The 14,255-nt window shown below is 42.0% G+C and overlaps 1 long non-coding RNA gene across 1 annotated transcript; it reads right to left on the reverse strand.

Moving 5' to 3' along the window:
* Positions 1 to 6,239: 6,239 nt before the first annotated feature.
* Positions 6,240 to 13,714, reverse strand: LOC146347143 (uncharacterized). The gene is made up of 4 exons (XR_014789851.1): positions 13,534 to 13,714; positions 11,065 to 11,161; positions 8,882 to 8,926; positions 6,240 to 6,808 (listed from the first exon to the last, which is right to left on the reverse strand). It is a non-coding gene; the product is annotated as an uncharacterized LOC146347143 (long non-coding RNA).
* Between the last annotated feature and the right edge of the window lie 541 nt (positions 13,715 to 14,255).

Genomic DNA, 14,255 nt, shown 5'->3' on the forward strand with positions numbered 1-14,255 from the left:
CATTGCAATGAAAGAAAAAAACAAAAAACGTCCCCTGATAGGCTACGTGACGATTCACATAGCCTATCACGGCAAGATTTGCAAAGTCAGCCGTGATAGGCTACGTGAATCGTCACGTAGCCTATCACGGGTGACTTTAAAAAAAAAAAAAAGTGTGTACGGATAATGGCGGCCCCCATAGGAAGCCGCCATTCCCCTTCCTTATTTGGTCGCTGTAGTCTACGTCAATGTTTACATAGACTACGGCGAAAACAAGGGCAACGCTATTTGCGTTGCCCTTATTTTCGCCGTAGTCTACGTAAACATTGACGTAGACTTCAGCAACTAAATAAGGAACGTGAATGGCGGCTCCCTATGGGGGCCGCCATTCGTGTACGCGCTTTTTTTTTTTTTTAAAGTCACCCGTGATAGGCTACGTGACGATTCACGTAGCCTATCACGGCTGACTTTCCAGATCTAGCCGTGATAGGCTACATGAATCGTCACGTAGCCTATCAGGGGACTTTTTTTTTTTTTTTTTAACTTTCGTGTTCGCGGCCGGGCGAGGCGGGAAGCCTCCCCCCGGCCTGAACTTCGCGGGGGGAGCAGCGAAGCGCTCCCCCCACCGCGAAAAAGCTGCGAGAAAAGGTAAGTGACTTTCGTTCACCCCTACTCTATAGCAGTCCGCCACCAAAATTTGGTGGCAAACCATTTTTTATTTTTTTTTTGCCACCGCCCTCTGAATTTTGGCAGTGCAGTCATGGCAGTTGTGTAGCCAGCAAGGTGCATCCTGGGGGTGGAAAGCAGTTCCCGAATCCCTCAAAGTTGCCCACCCCTGTTCTAGCACAACGATATAATACTTTCTGAAGCACGACTAGACTTGAATTTGGGCATTTTAAATAGTTACAAGTCTACAATACCGAAAGAATGACAGAAGAAAAACAAATCAGGGTGTACAGATATCATGGACATCTAAAACCAAATGGTAAAATTACTTTATCCATCCAATTACAGTATAAATCCTTGGTGAATTCCATATTTTCAAAATCTAATTTGGATTAGTGGATCAACCCACCATCACTAATTGATTTAGGAGGGCTTCCAATTATCTAGCATGAGGCTGCTGTCTGAAACATCTTTGTGGAACACTTCAGAGTAAACATAGTTAGAATCTTGCTTTGAAGCATAGTGCTTTAAAGAGGAACACATATATAATATAGCCCTAGTTCTAAATAGCTTGTTCATGAAAAGCTTATTCATTATCATTTTTCCCCTACCCTTCCTGCAGGCACCCACAGTTTACATGGGTTTTTCCCATTTTCTTTCCACAACAACCCTGGAACACAGGTAGTCTTCATCACAGCACACACAGTAGCCTAGTTTATTGTACTTTTGTATAAGGGTGCAATCCTATGCATGTTTGGACAGAAACTTCCAGCATGATGGGAGTTGTTGCACTTTTTTCTGTTTAAACTTGCATAGGTTTGCACCCTATCTTTACTACCTCCCAGGTTGTCTCTGTCCATCAAAGTCGGAATACATTGTAGAAAGAAAAATGGAACTAGGCCATTATCATATGACTTCCCTGAACATGATTTTCCTTGTGCGAGGAATGTTTACGAATGTAGAAGTAGTAGAGCTGGATGAATCTGTCAGTTTTGGTTTTTCTCTCCATTTCTCATTTTCCCAGTCTTAAGTTTGTTTCATCCCATTTCCATCAGTTTGGGACACATTTTTAAGTTTACATGAAAGCTCTATGCATTTCTGTGCACATTTCTCGTAATATGTACCTTTTTGTACACAATTTTGACTTATTTGCATTTCTGCAAGTAACTTTCCCTAATATAATGCAATTTTAACATTGTTTTGTCTAATAGACACATAGTTGTGTTCAGTTCTCGTAATATATACATTTATTGTATTATTATTTTTCTTTATTTGGAGAAATACATTGCAAAAGTGAGAAAATTGCAGATAACTGCTTTTCGGTTCCCACATTGCACTTTAAAAGTGCAAAACAGGATAAACTTGCATTGAAATGCAGACCAAATTAATTTCTCCCTCATTCCTAGGGAACAGTGCATTCATAAGGCACTTGTTCCTGAATAATCCCAGCAGAAGCAGCAAACATGAATCCATTCAGAATGTGACTGCAGCTTCAACCTGGTCTCAGGGGGAGGCCTCTCTTATTGCTGGAATGGAGATAATTGAGCAGAAAGAAAGACAAAAATCAAAAAGTTTACTATCCTTGGCAAGGTGGAAAGACAAAGAACTTTTTGACTTTCCACTGAGGCATTTTGATTCGAAGAACAAGAATAGCAGAAAGAAATACCAAGAGAAAGGGTAAAATGAAGATAAGAATGTTGCATACTAGAGTGATTAACCACTTGTGATTGGCAACTTGAATATAAAGTCAGTTCTGATGTTATAGCAGCAGCAAATGTTGCCATTTAATATGTGGTCTCCCACTGACTCTCCTAGGTCCAGATACTGAACCCAGGAGATCATGTGGAAGGTCTGATGCCAGGGATACTTCTCACACAATGCTGCTCACATTAACAGCACAATCCTATACTTAAGAGTAAGTCCCATTTAGTTTAATGGGGCTTATTTACAGATAAGTGTTTATAGCAGTGTGGGCAACTCACAGCCTGTGGACTGCATAGGCCCACAGCCCTTTTTGTGATCCCTCCTCCACAGTCACCCTGCTGCCACTGTGCTGCCAAATGTCTTACTGAAATTCAGTGGTGCGATGGCAGAGAAAAGCTGCGATTTCTCTTTAAATTAAGGCACTGGGGAGAAGGCAGCACAATTTTGCTTTAAAACATGATGCTTGCTTCCCATCCACCTTGTTTCAAAGAGAAATCACAGTTTTTTTCCTGCTGCCATGGTATGCCACTGAATTAGGGACCTACAAATTTTGTTAAATCCATTCCGTTTACGTTTCGTGGATTGTCAGACATCTTTCATTCCATCATCTGATCATTGATGGAATTGGTTTTGGGTTTTTTTTTACCAGTTCTATAGTAGAATGAAATTGTTCTACTTGTGCTAATTTGCATTATGGCAAATTACGGCAAACTAATGCCAATTAGCACGTTGGCACAAGCGTGCATTAATGCTAATGCGAATTAGCACAAATCCCCTCCCCCCAGTGAAAAAACAGTCTGCAAGTCTGCTGAATTTGCACAATGTGTCAAAACTTGTGGAGAATGGTAGCTCCAATTTCAGTGGAGCTATGATTCCATTCTGGGTTTCAGTCAGAACCAGCCAGAACTCTAAAGGACTCTAGCTCCTTTAGAACTCAAGCTTCTGTAGAGTTCTGGCTGAACTGAGATTCAGGACAGATAAAAGGAAGTATTTGTTCACACAGCACATCGTTAAACTATGGAAGTCTCTACTATAAGATGTAGTGATGGCCACCAATTTGGATGGCTGTAAAAAGGGATTGGACAAATTCATGGAGGATAAGGCTGTCAGTGGCTACTAGTACTGATGGCTATATGCTATCTCCAGTATCAGAGGCAGTATGTCTATGTATACCAGTTGCTGGGGAACATGGGCAGAAGGGTGCTTTTGCAGTCATATCCTGCTTGTGGGCTTCTCAAGGGCATTTGATTGCCCACTGTGCAAATGAGTACTATCACCTCATAGTCCTCAGCAATATTGTAGGTTTACCAGCATAAATATGAAATTTCTGGACCTCCCATATGGGAATTTCTCAGTATAGCTGAGACTGGCAGAAGTAGACCACATCTAACTCTAAAGTGCAGACCAAACTTGTATATTTGTAGGACAGGGGTGGCAAAACTTTTTGGGAGGGAGAGGGGGTCAAAGGCTGCATTCCCTCAGGAGTAATTTGTCAGGGACCACATGTCACCAGTAGGTGGGATTGAAGCCTGGAGTGGGTAGGGCCAAAGCCAGAAAAGGGTGGGGCCATCTCTCTTTCTGACACTTCTCTCTTTTTCCCTGTCCCCTTTTCTCTCTTGCTTACTTTCTGCCACCTCCTTCTTTTTCTCTCTTTCTGCTACCCCCTTATTTGTCTCTGTCTCTGTCTCTCTTCCTCTCCACTCAGTCAGGTTGTCATCTTAAGCTTTTGAAACTATTTCTTAGCTGGACAGAAAGTTTGAGAATCTCACTTTTCAAAGTAAAGCCATGTGATTATGCAGATAAACTTGCAAACCAAGTGTAATGCATACCTTTAAGTTTTCCCAAATGCAGCCAGAGCCCAAGTATTCAAGGGGCGGGGAGAGCAATCCGGGTAGCCTGGCCTATGCTGCAAGGTCAGTACCAATATGTATATAGAGTGCAAACACTTGTATTGGAAACTCTAGGAATTGTGGTTTGGGAGACAGCGAGCAATGTGGCACCCTGTGCTAAGCTCTCTGAACAGCTACAAGTTCCAGTGTTACTCAGTTCCTGTATACATGTCCTATACACAGACAAGAGGACTCAAGACAGTGTGACATCTGACTGGCAGTCACAAACATGATAATAATCAGACATATTGAGATTTCAGTGACAATGGGAGCCAGTTCTGCTGATAAGTTTTATAGACTCTTCAGAGAGGGGCCCATATCCAGGGAGGCTGGGGGTGGGGTGGGGGTGGACCCCCTAAATGTTATCTGCCACTACCTTTAAAAAACAAACAAACAAACAAACAAATAATTACATGTATTACAAAATTTTTAGAGAACCAATAGGAGTGCCTTTGTTTTTCTTCTTAAACGTACAGATGCTATTATGTTGGGATGCCGCCTATAGATTCCTAATACTACATGCAATTGAGGCTATACCTGAGATGAAGGAATACACATACTTATGTGAACAATTATCCCTTCTTAAAAAATATGTATGTGTTGCTCACATTTATAAAAGCAGTTCTTTAAAATGCCTGTTGGTACAATGATGGCCTGGACGCTTAAAAAAACCCATTCTTTCCGCATTCAAACTAATTGGTGCATCTTCACCTTGTGAAACATTTTGTCATTTAAAAACTGAAGCTATTGAACAGCTTAATCAGATCAGTAGACTTTCTTTTCCCTTTCTTACTGAAATTATGCTATACATAATGGGATATCTTAAACCCGTAACATCACTGCTGCAGCCGAAGAATCTGGATATGGAGGCAGCATTGAAATGTATTGATTGTGTTGGGAGGCAGTTCCAAGAAATGTAAAATGAAACTGTTTTAAACAACACTTTTGAATCAGCCAAGAAAGCATGTGAAACTGCTGACTATGAAGCACCATCAAATCTTCTTAAACTCCCTTGGACTTCAGGAAAGGTGATTTTAATAAAATTGATAATTTTATTAAATAAAATTTAATAATGGAATCCACTGATAATTAGGATTCCATTACAGGAAAACCCAACAGGAAGAGGAGTTCAAGAGGTATGTGTGTGTGGGGGAATACTTATCAAATTTGCAGATGACCCAAACTTGGGCGTGATAGCTAATACCTTAGAAGATAGATTCAAAATTCAAAATGGTTAGAAGACAGGGCAGAAAATAGTAGGGATGTATGGATTCCCCACCATCTGTTCCGGTGGGGAGGAAATCTGTTCCTCCCCCCCGGAATCCTCCAGAGCAGCTCCGCTCCATGAGGATTCCGGGGGGGGGAACTGGCTTGGGGGCCGCTTACCTTCCCTCCTGCCAGCCAGAGCCATTTGCCTCCTCCCTGTCCCCGCCAATTGCCATGTCTTAAAAAAAAAAAAAAAAGGAAAGGCAATTGGCAGGATGTGTCCATAGACTTAGATGCAAATAGAGTCATGAATCTTGCATCTAAGTCTATGTGTCCATAGGCTTATATGCAAGATTCACGGCTCTATTTTGTGTATAAGTCTATGGGCACATCCTGCTGATCGCCATTTTTTTTTAAAAAAAGACATGGCGATTGGCAGGGGCAGGGAGGCGGCGAATGGCTCTGGCTGGCAAGAAGCAGCCGAGTGCCATTCCGCCTCCAGTCCTCCTGGAGTGGAGGTAAGTGGTCCCGATCCTCTGCAGATTCCTGAGGCCAGATTACAAAGAATCCGGCCTCATTTGAATCAACAGCAGATTTCTCTGACATCCCTAGAAAACAGCAGAATGAAATTTAACAGAGACACATGGAAGGTTCTTCATTTAGGAACAATAAATTAAATGCACAAGTATAAAATGAAATGGGGGATGATACCTGGCTTAGGAATGTTATGTGTAAAAAGGATCTTGGAGTTGTAGTTGATCACAAGCTGAATAATATGAGTCAACAGTGTGATGTGGTTGCAAAAAAAGACAAATGTAATTTTAGGTTGCATCAACAGAAGTATATTTTCAAAATCATGGGAAGTGATAGTTCCACCCCACTCTGCCCTGGTCAGACCAAATACTTCAAATACTATGTCTAATTCTGGACACCACACCTTATGGAGGATTCAGATAAATTGGTAACGAGTTCAAAGAAGGGCAACAAAGATGATCAGGAGACCAGAAACTAAGTCCTACGAGGAAAGATTAAAGGAACTGGGAGTGTTTACTTTTGGGAAGAGAAGACCGGGGGGTTGGGGAGGTTGGGACATGATAGCACTTTTCAAGTACATAAAGGGTTGTCAGACAAAAAAAGTCACAACCTCTGTCATCCAAGACACAAAACAATGGACTGAAGGGCCCCTTCCAAGTCTATGATTCTGATAAGAATACTCCTGTTGTAGCTTATTCTTGATTTTCTACTAGTTGGGTTATTCTTGATTCTTTTTTAAAAAACTTTTTTTGTTAATTGGTGGCAAGAACAGGAACAATTGTTGAGGTTGCTTAGTGAAAACTTTTGAATGTCCATAAATTGCGGTATGCCTGCAAAGAGAAGGGTTAAATAAAAACAGTTTACACATTTATCTTGAGAAGGCCTGCAGACCAGATAAACTGCCCCCTACTTTGGGGGGAGGGTGAACTTTTAGGCTGGTTACGGGCATGCTCCAGAGTGGAGAAAAAAAATAGAAGTAGATCTCAGGGACAAGAAACAGTATATAATGGTCATTTGTCATGTTTGACTTTAAATACAAATCAGGCAGCTAAAAACTTCAGGAATGTAAAAAGGGGATCTAAAGAAGCTAAAGGATTCTAACCATTTTTTTTTTTTCAAAATATGCAAGGCCTTTTAATGGAGGGGGGAGTTGCTACAAATTTGTAACAGGCCCAGAAAATAGTAGGGATGTACGGATTCCCCACCATCTGTTCTGGTGGGGAATCTGCCTGGGCGGGGGGGAGGCAATCCATTCCCCCCCCCCGGAATCCTCCGGAGTGGCTCCACTCCCTGAGGATTCTGCGGAGCCCCCCAGCTTGAGGGCTGCTTACCTGCTGGACCCATTCGCCTTCACACTGATTTTTTTTTTTTAAAGTGGCGATCAGCAGGATGTGCCCATAGACTTATACGCAAAATTGAGCCGTGAATCTTGTGTATATGTCTATGGAATGTGACCAACACTGTTGTTTGCATATGGATCCTTGAGCATTTAGTCATCCTTTTTGCAGTCTGTGAGAGTGGGAAAGGGGCCTGTAAATTGTAAGTGTTGGGAAGTTTGGCAGCCCCTTCATATGATGAAAGGAAAGGAAAGACCAAAAGGAAAGAAGCTGATGTAAGTATTCATAGAAGATGGAAGGAGAAGGCGTCAGATATGAAAGGAACTTATACATTCATGCACACATCCACACACTTCTTCTCACCCTGCCGCCCCATCCCTAAACAGAACTACATTTGTCAGAGTAGGCTGAAATCGTCCTTGGCCAAGCATCGTAAATCTATTTAGTAATATGATGGTCATATTATCTGAGGTGAAAAGTATGCCATACTTCAACTCATTATACAAGAGAAAATGGAAGGAAAAAGATCAATAGGAAGAAGATGAACAGTTAAAGAGTTTGAGGGAATGGTTCAGCTGTACTTCTGTACAACTATTCAGAGCAGTGGCGTCAAAAACAAAAATAGCTGTAACGATAGCTAACCTCCGACAGGAGATGGCACCTTAAGAAGAACAGTATGATTCAGAAAATGTGGAATGTAAATAATCCCATTATGTGAGACACTATACTTGCCTGAAAATAGTCCCATGAGCTATATTGGCAATATTAAAATGAAGCACCCAATAATTCTGTTAGAGAACAAACATCTGTCCACATTCAGATTAATTAGTAGAGAAAGCCAACTTTATAAACCCCTTCAGGCTGATCACAGGAAGCAGAGAATTCTTCATCGCTTGACAAAACAAGGAGTTATTAAGCCAGTTCTGAACAAACCAGATTATAAATTAATTTTGGCATTTATGATAGTGATGTGTTTTTAAGGAGAAGGGGGGGGGGACTTACACTAGTTGTGGCAGTGCTTTGCAGCTATCACTAACACCTGACCTGTGTTTTGTATTTTCAATCCCCAGTTATTATTTTTAAATCAAATTTATTAATAATTCATGATGCATTTTTATATCCAGAGCTACCTGTCTGGAAGTTATAAATATCTCTTTATAAGCAATATAATAAATTGCTTATAGATGTTAGATGTTTCAGATAACAAGGCCACCATGAATCAAGTGAAAAATACAAATCCACTGTACTTTCTGAGATTCAACACTTTTAGCTTCTTCAAATACTCCTATACCTTGAAATCCCATTGGAGCCATATTGTATATGATCAGAAAAGACTCTAGCATCTGGAGTGTGGTAGTTTATCAAACTATAGCACAGGAGATCAAGGAGGATGAGAATCCCCTTTTTGTTCCAACAAGTATTACTTTTACGTTTATCAATTGATAAACTTTTACGTTTATCAATCCACTGGAACCATTATAAGTTGCAAGAATAATCAGGAAGCTAGTTAACCTGCTTGTGAATGTTCCCTGCAAAATCCAAGTGTATTGTCTATTCTGTTCTTACTTTTTTTTACAACAGTTCCTCTGCTGAAATCAATCTGAAGCACTCCTATAGAAAGAAACAGAATTAGATTGACAGATGCATCCCTATATCAGACACTTTCAGAAAATTTAGGGTCAACCTTGTTCTCACTGCAATTGTTAGACTTTCAGCCTTAAACTTGTTCCATCCCATTTCTCCATAAATCTGGATGTTTGTTTTTTTAATGTGTGCAGTGTCCTTGTCTGTGTGGTCCCTTGAAGCTGGTAGCAAGATTAAGGCAGGAAAGCAGATCAAGGCAGGAAAAAGTCAGACCTTGGATGGCTCCAAGTGAGTCTTGCTGGCTGGAACTGTTTCTTACTAGGACAATAGGAGGATGTTGTCTTAGCAGGGAGCTAAAGCCAACTGAAGTCTTATGTAGGCTGACAAGATCTGTAGTGTGGTCAACTCTGCTCCCCCTGGAGGAACTGACTGGATTGTTAAAGGGCCCTTACTAGATTTTGTGGCCTGAGACTTCTGTGAGGCTGGAGTATTGCCAGGACTGCATCCTCTGAGCCAAAGGATGATGGCAGGCTCTGTCCTCTGACAAGGAGGACCCTGAATAAGGCACTGACTGTCTTACCCCCAAGGAAGTACCCTCTGTCTCATACTCATCACAGTCCTCTGCTGCACACAGGAAGGCCCAATGTCTGGGGGTCATGACATACACTTTTTGCACATATTTCCCCAAATATATGCATTTTTTGGTGCAAATTTCAAATATACATTTATCTTAAGAAGGCCTGCAGACCAGATAAACTGCCCCCTACTTTGGGGGGAGGGTGAACTGAAGTATTTTCCATTGATTTAATGGACTTGTGTGCAGATATTTCTCTAATATATGCATTTTGTGCACAGTTTGTACTAAAATGCCCATTTTTGTGTGTATCACCAAGCTCAGAAAAGTGCAGATTTCAGTGCACAGCTCTGTCTTTGCTCTCTTATTATGTTGAAAGATGCAAATTTTGTAAATTCACATTAAAAAAACCTCAGACGAATGCATTTCTGAGCCATCCCTAATTGTGGCTGTCATGCTCTTGACCAGTGGCAAAAATTCAATCAGCTAGAAAGCACTCTTTATCATTGGACAGTGGAAAGACCTTCCGTTTTCAAGGGACAGGGTATGGAGCATGCAGCCAGATCATTGGCCGTCTAGTTGTCAGCAATTGGGAGAGTGAGGTGGGCCAAAAGGGAGTAGATACCTCCACAATTACTTAATGAGATTTGGAGAAATGGGGGATAGAATGCAACCCCAGGGGAATGCTATTTGTTAGGGGTGATGGAAGAAAACCCAACGTAATTTTGTTTTGTTTTTTCCTTTATGTGAGCTGCCTTAGGAAATAATTCTGAAACAAAAGATGGGATAGAAAAATCAAATACATCATGATTGTGGACAACAGAGCAATTGAAACAACCTGGCACCAATGAATTCACATCACTCAGTGACAGCAAAAACACTGCTAGATCAGGAAAGATTAGATTGTAGCAAAAGGCTTGGTGGGGATACTGGAGGTTTCTAGGCTGGGGAAATGCAGAAGAACACTCTACAGATCTAAATTAAAAACTTGAGGTTTTTGTTCGTCAGTCTTATTTTTCCACATGATTCATCCTTAGGACTAGTGTTTTATTGCATTATGGAGTTGGACTATGATTTGTCATGTTTTAGCGTTGTTGTGTCTATGTTGCTCAGCTGGCATGACTTTCTCTTTCGGATGAGAGCTTCCACTCTCTGGATAAATGTGTTTATTGACTGCACTTTATGAAGCGTGCTCTATGCTATCTTTTCTGTTCTGCTTCTAAGCCTATTTTTTAACTTTCAAAACAAATTTACTTTCTGCTCTGACTACCAGATTATGCAGCTGCCAAATATTGTGGTGGTTCCCCCTCTACCCCACCATCTAGCATAGAGTGCTCTGAGAGTGCTCCATTGTGTAGCTGTATTTACAGCTCAGTGTGTAGCCTTTTGTTTCCTGGCTTCTTGGATCATTTGCCAGCTGCTCTATCCAAATAGATTTTGGAAAACTGGTGACAATATATCCTCAGGAAAAGAAAAAAACAACACATTTACAAACTGTCTCTGCCTTCCTTTTTGGCCTACAATACTACCTTCCTTTATATTTCTCCTGCTTTGTAAAAACAGTAAGCATTGAAATTATTTCATTTTTTACCTTGCCATTCATGTAAAGCTGAAAGTTGCAATATCCAAAAGCTCCAAACTGATGTGCCAGTCCAATCCTAGATCTTCCAATTGGTGGAACCCTTGTTCTGTTGGGGTAGGGGTAAGAAAACACCATATGGATATGTAACATGCAGCCACAAATAACTGGATGCACATGTCTTCACTCATCTATTCTCATGGTAGGCAGCAGTCAATCACAAAATAATGGCTTCCATCCATGTGTGGTAAAATCAAGTAAACATGTGTTACTACATCAAGCCACAAGTCCTGCATGACAATGTGTTCATGCACATATGCAACGCACTACCAGTTTGCCAACATTACAAGTCTGAAGAGAGTTTTTAAGGGGCGGGAGGAGCCAAGCTTTGTCAGAATGCTTGCAAACAAAACATGGAAAGACCAAGGGCTTCATCACATGGAGTTTTTCTCCTGCAATTGAGATTGCTCCTTCACAGAAGTTGTGAAGCGGGCTCTTTACTTGATGTTGTGACCCTGCCGTGATGCTCCTGCACTGAATGCCCTTTGTTCCATTTTTAAATAGATCACAGACAATAAGCTATCAAATTACCCCATTGTGTTCCACTTCAGTTTCCTCCATGAAAAGATTTAAAACAGCCAGAAGAGGAGTGAGATCAATGAAAGATAATGGAAGACTCAGATACAGGGAGAAGGGAGGGGGGAGGAAGTGCATGTAAAGGGAGTCAGTGGTGATCCTGCATTTAAAATGGAAGCAGAAAGCCCCATTTTAAATGCAGGATTTTAGGCTGGTGTAGAAATGCCCCAAGACAATTACAAATTGAGATGAAACAATCTTGCCCATCACTAATGTAGACAAAGAAGTTGCAATGATTTAGGCTTTCTAAAGAGAATTCTTTACCAAGCAAGTGTATCATGGTTGATCTTCACTCTTGCTATGAACCAGACTACCCAAAGTATCATGGACTAGGAGGGAAAGGGGTTGGCTGAATCAGTGGCATCACCTACAGATATACCAGAGACTGAACACGAGTCCCGCAATCCCAACCTGTGTCTTATCAAGGAATCAGTATTCTTGCGATCTTGCTCCCAATGGCCTTGTATGCCAGACCAGCTCACCACCACAGACAGCATGCTAGGCATGGCATAATGGAGAGGCAATGGAGTGCCAAGGTCCAGTCTAGATGGCTGGCCCTTTAAGGATCTCTATTATCCAGCAAGGGGGCAGGAACAGGAAGAGACCGTCAGGCTGAAGGGCTCGGGTAGCACTCAGCACTTATTGAAACAAGTCAACAATTCCCTGGGACCTTCCCATTTGAATGACCTATCAGTATCTGCTCTATATTTGGGATGTATATTTATTTAACAATATTTATGAATCACTTACATTAAAAACCATTTCTAAATAATGCACAGAACAGTATAGTACAATATCATAATAAAATACTGTATATTATTACTCTATGCTGAAGACAACGTCCCATTCTGAAAAAGCGTGCTGGAACAAGTACATTTTCAGTAGGTGCTGAAAACCTGGAAAGGTTGGCACCTGTCCAATTTGGACTAAATGGGAGTTCTAGAGAGTGAAACTAAAGGTCCTATTCTGAGCCATCATGGCCTGAACCTCCAAAAACTTCGACACCACCAGGACTCCAGGAGGGTATCTCCTGATGAGTGCAGCAACTGCCAGCAGGCAGGCAGGGGGTCAGGCAATCCCTTAGGTACCCTGGTCCCGAGTTTTTTACATCTTTGTAAACAGATGGAAAAAACTGCTACCAGAACCCCATAGAATATAGGTGGCCAAGATAGTTCCCTAGGCATGGATGTAATATGCTGGTGATAAGCTGCTCATGTTACTAACCTTGCTGTGGCATTCTGCACCAACTGTAATGCATGGACCAACCTTAAGGGCAGCCCCACTTAAAGTGCACTCAGTAGTTCTGTTTTGAGGTTACCATCGACTATGTGCAGCTGTGAATCACTGAACTGCAGGTAGCAGCCTTCTCGGTGAAGAACCTTCTGGCACTGGACTGACTCCACCCACCAAAGCTAGCCATTGCATCTTCCAGGGAAGGAAGGAGTATAAAGATCTCCCTGTTTCAGTTGAGCCTTCCTTCAGCAAAAAGGCCTTCCTATATTCTTTTTGGTCCTGATGTCTGGTTTGCTCTTCAGTCTCTCCTCCTGTTTTATTCTCTGGTTCCAGCTTGACCTTCAGTCCTGACTTCTGCCTTGTCCCACAGCTCCTGGCCCACCTCTGCCTGCTCCCCATGTCTTAGCCCTGACATTCTGTGTTTTGACCTTTGGCTTATCCCACAGCCCCCTGGTCTGGCTGTCTGCTCTAGATCATTACTTTACCGATTTTTTCCAGATTCCTGTGAACTCATTCTTTCCAGTACTGGGAAATTCCATGAACATAGTCCTAAACTACACAGGCCTTGGCTGTTCTGACCAGGCATGAAGCATACTGAAACATGGCACTCACTGTCATTTCTGCGTCACATCGGGCAAGGCAGGAGTCACGTCAGGATTTTGGATATTGCAATGCAGTAAGTACTAGCTGGAATATTCTCCCATAAGAAGCTGTTGTCCCAGCAAAGTACTGCAGCCAATGGAGGCCTTTAGAAGGTGAGGAACCTGGACTTTCAGTGGCTCCACTCCTGCTGGATGCAGACTGTAATTCTTAAAGGGCCAGTGTCTCTTTCTGCAGTCTCATGCTGATGTGTGGCTGAAGGACAGGAGAAGCTGCAGGGGAGTCATCCTCAGAGTCAGATGTTGATTGAAGATCCACATCCTCAGGCTGAGAAAGCACAGAAGGAGGGCCAAAAGCCAGAAGTGAGACAACTAATGGCCCATCTGAAGCAGACTTCTCCTCAGGGTAACACAGCCCTAGAACCAGGGGAGATGACAGCCCAATTCAGGCATTCTCTCACTGGGCACAGCAAACACACAACAGGGAGAGTGCTCCAGCCTTGTGTCTCTATCCCTCATCATATCCCTTGCCTTCTACTTGTGAAAAATCAGCATTCTGGCTCACATGGAAAGTCTGTAGGGATACAGAAGGCTCTCCTCTTCAGACATTGCCCTCCATGGGTAGAGACCAATGGCAACACGCAAGTGCTCCCCCTCCTTGCACGTTTGATCTACGCAGTTAAGAGAATGCCTGAATGGATCTGATATTTATACATTAAACACAACATACCGACC

This window comes from Heloderma suspectum, chromosome 4 (genome assembly GCF_057233095.1).
Source record: "Heloderma suspectum isolate Gila_16-S chromosome 4, 16-S_ref, whole genome shotgun sequence".
NCBI classification, from domain to species: domain Eukaryota; kingdom Metazoa; phylum Chordata; class Lepidosauria; order Squamata; family Helodermatidae; genus Heloderma; species Heloderma suspectum.